The sequence below is a fragment of the Limulus polyphemus genome, unplaced genomic scaffold (genome assembly GCF_000517525.1).
Source record: "Limulus polyphemus unplaced genomic scaffold, Limulus_polyphemus-2.1.2 Scaffold7630, whole genome shotgun sequence".
Lineage (NCBI taxonomy): Eukaryota > Metazoa > Arthropoda > Merostomata > Xiphosura > Limulidae > Limulus > Limulus polyphemus.
Window position 1 is genome coordinate 1 of NW_013673240.1, and position 4124 is coordinate 4124.

At 32.4% G+C, this 4124-nt stretch overlaps 1 protein-coding gene across 1 annotated transcript in view; it reads left to right on the top strand.

Annotated features, from left to right (window-relative positions):
• The first annotated feature begins 2306 nt into the window (after nucleotides 1–2306).
• Nucleotides 2307–4124, top strand: part of LOC106474743 — a 33402-nt gene continuing 31584 nt past the window's right edge. The window contains exon 1 of the mRNA XM_022403044.1: nucleotides 2307–2403. The gene's annotated coding sequence lies outside the window, so the exon portion shown is untranslated. The remainder of the gene's footprint in view (nucleotides 2404–4124) is intronic.

The following is a 4124-nucleotide window of genomic DNA, read 5'->3' on the forward strand; positions in this document are numbered from 1 at the left end:
GTCGCTTAAGTTTCGTCGGAACGAAGTTACGGAAAATCAATTAACAAACGGAGACGTAACAATATCATTAATAATCAGTTATTATTCACTTTTTCTGGTTGTAGTTTTGTTATAGCTACTTTTATATTTTTTATAAAACATTAGTATAAATTTAATTATCCTTAGCCGACTTCTAAAAGGCATACACACCATAACAACTCAACTGTTATTGGAGCAAACGGTTTATATAATAGTGATCGAACACCATTGCTGTGTTTGTTATATCCCAGGCCTGAAGAGCTACGGATTGGACCCTAATGTTTCGTAAAAGGCGTACACACCGAAACAATTGTTACAGCTATTTTAATGACAACGGTATTGTTACAGAAGTTAAAAAATTGTTACAGCTACTTTAATGACAACGGTATTGTTACAGAACTTAAATAATTGTTACAGCTACTATTATGACAACGGTATTGTTACAGAAGTTAAACAATTGTTACAGCTATTTTAATGACAACGGTATTGTTTTCTTAGCAATACCATCACACACACACAGTCTTGATCTGCATACTCAATCAACTTTTGTAAATCAACTTTTTTGTAAATGATTTTATTAATTTAGTATATTATATTTAAAGAATACATCATTATTTACTACGTATATACTCGATAACTTTAGACAACAAAAACGTTTAGCCTTATTTTCTGGAGTTATTCATCGTTTATTCTCAACAACAACAGTAACTTGAACTTAAAGATCACAAAAACTATTAATACATAACTCAACATAGGCCTAATTTTATTGTAACACAGCTTTTATTACCCGACGAAAGATGTCTGCTCGAACCGTCGCACAAAAAAACTTAAAAAAATTTTCATTTAGGCGTATCAATTTATTATTTATTATCATTTATCCAAGTTTTTGTTCTCAAGGCTTGCGGAACAGCAGTCATTCAAGCCTCTAAACAACAGGCTTAATTTACGATCTAACAACTTTGATTTTGCATTTACTTTTAAACACAAATATTTATTTAATGGAAAACTTATAACTTTCCAGATGCTTAATTAAGCTCGGTAAATGACGTCATTATTGCTTTGTCAACAGTAACTTCTCACAATGAATTTTAATATAAGAGCATTCTTTAACACTAGATGTCACTATCTATTAAAGATTAATAAAAAATTTACAATTTTTGTCCAGTTACCAGCTACAATTCGGTAAATGACGTCATTATTGCTTTGTAAACAGTAACTTCTCACAATGAATTTTAATATAAGAGCATTCTTTAGCACTAGATGTCACTATCTATTAAAGATTAATAAAAAATTTACAATTTTTGTCCAGTTACCAGCTACAATACAAGAATTGTTTGTTCTTAAGCATAAAGCTACACAATGGGTTATTTGTGCTGTGACCATCAGGCCACCACGGTTATCTAAACAATTTTTTAGCGTTACAAGCCCTCAGACTGGTTGCTGAGCCTCTTGAGGGGTGGGGCTACAAGAAATACAGAATTAACAAATTAGATATTCGCAACTTAGCAATCAGCATAACACATATCAAATCAGCAGTATAATCTACTCAAAATTTATGAAAAATATTAAATAAAGCATCATTAAATAACGTCCAATACAGTTTAGCTAATTTATAAAGCATAAATACAGAGCAAAAAAAAATGTCTATCTCTCTCTCTCTTAACATTAAATTATTTAGTGCATTGCCTGGGTCAAGGATTCTTTTCTGAATTTATTACAATAAACGTATGTTGGCTCATATGGATTCTAATAGCTTTTGTTTGGCCAACAGATATTTTACAAAATACTCCACACGATAGATAGAGCTCATGTAGCTCACTGAGTAGATTTGTTTCCCAAAAGAACAGTAGTAAGTCTCGACGACTTATAACACTGAAAACTGGGTTTCGATACTTATGGTTGGCGCATATAGATATTTCATTGTGTGGCTTTGTGCTTAATAACAAACAGACGAAAACTCTAAACATTGGATAAATGAACATTCCTTCTCCTGGAGGTTCAGCTGTAAGCTTGATGACTTATAACACTAAAATTCGTGGTTCGATATCTTTGGTAGTTATATTATATAAGCTTTGTGTTTAACTGCAAATAATAAAAATATTGAAACTATTTTTACATTTATGTTTACATTGATTTTTTTTATATCAATCACCCTTGTTTTATAAATAATTGAGATAAAATAACTATAAAGGTTATTAATTAAAAATATAAGTGAATACGAACTAAAAGTTCAATATTATATAGAGGGCTTGTTAACAACAGCTTCACCGAGGTAAAATATCTTGGTAACAATCCGTAGTTGTCACCCTTTGTTTCACTTGAAGGTTTAATACTAAGAATAAAAACATCATCGAAAGATTGTTTGGAAAACGAAAGAGATTTTCAGTAAGTGTCAAATTACCATTTTTTATTGACAGTCCATAAAATTATTATTGTTTCTATGCATACAACTTATATGCTGTGTAAAATTTAAAGTGAGTTTTATGGAACTCAGGAGTAAGTAGCCTCGATACTTTTATAACTTGATATTTCTTTGTTTTTGTGTTTATACGTTGTGCTTTTATGTTTTATCCATTTCATTTTGGTGGATTTGACAGAAATTCTTTTAAAAATCGTGCAGGATAAAGACGTGTCTTTCAGATGCTAAAGTTGAAGTAACTGTTGTCTTATCTCTGTATGCAAATAGCGACAAAAGTGTGTCATAGCTTCTTCACTTCAGTCTTATTGTTCCAATCATAATTTGGTTTCAGGCACATTGCGCTACTGTATAATAAGAGTAAAAAACATAAACGAACTTTTTTTGGTACAATAAAAGATAAACTCTTTACTAGATATTTCAGTCGACTAGTTTTGATAATACATTACCATAATCGTGGCTAATGTTAGCTTGGCTGTGTTTAATACTCCCAACTCCAATAGTTTCATTGATATTCTCTTTAATCAGGTTTATTTTAGATTGAATTATTTGTTTAAGGGTACCTTTACTATCGTTTAGCAAGGACAGTGCTATATGACGTCATTTCGTTGTTCCGTCCTTCTATTATCGAGCATATATTTGAACCACTTAAATAATATCGCTTTCGGCTTCTTTGAGTTCTATCAACAAGTATTTGGAACTTCCTGGACTATACAGACATTTCTTGCATGGTTTCGAAAAATCTTCATCCGCCATATTGTTTTCTCTAATTGAATCGTATCTAGTCTATGCTGATAAGAACTGATAGATTATCTCATGTTACAGTCTAGAATGTACTTTTAATGAAATCACGGACATAACACTAATTTCTTCAAAACCTTATTTGGTTAACTGGCAATTCTTCAGTTCTCTGCTATTGATATATTCGTCAATCCTTTTCCGAAATGTTCTGTCTTCCAAATCATTTGCTATTTAGCGAATATTTTATTTCCAAGGTTAGTTCTGACACTGAAGACTACTGTTTAAGATACGACTACATTGTATTTGTATGTTGCTAACCCCTGAAAATATTGCTCAAGAGCTTAAGTAATAGTATAATAGGTATTTACCCCCATCATGGCCGCCATATTGAATAAGACATTGATCCAAGTTGCAATAAGAGTCATCAAAAGCCTAGGATTAGACACATATTTTGTCGTGATATCGCAAGTATAAGCTGAGATAAATATAATATTTTGACCGCCATCTTGGATATCTCGAAACGCTTAAAGATTCCGAAGCGGCGTCATCCTTATTGGGAATCAGCACAACTAAGCTACATAAAATCAATCATAAAACATTTATCAGAATATTTAATCGATGGTTCCAGGTATGAAACTGTTTCAAAAGATTGAGAACATGGAGAGGATATTAGTGGAGTAGTTACAAGCTGAGACTGTGGGCATGCTGAGCAACAGAAGGTAAGTGAAGATTAGTGGGGTAGTTACAAGCTCAGACTGTGGGCACGCTGAGCAACAGGATGTCTACCAAAGTGGATATTAGTGCTCTAGTTACAAGCTGAGACTGTGGGCACGCTGAGAAACAGGATGTCTACCAAAGTGGATATTAGTGGTGTAGTTACAAGCTGAGAATGTGGACACGCTGAGAAACAGGATGTCTACCAAAGTGGATATTAGTGGTGTAGTTACAA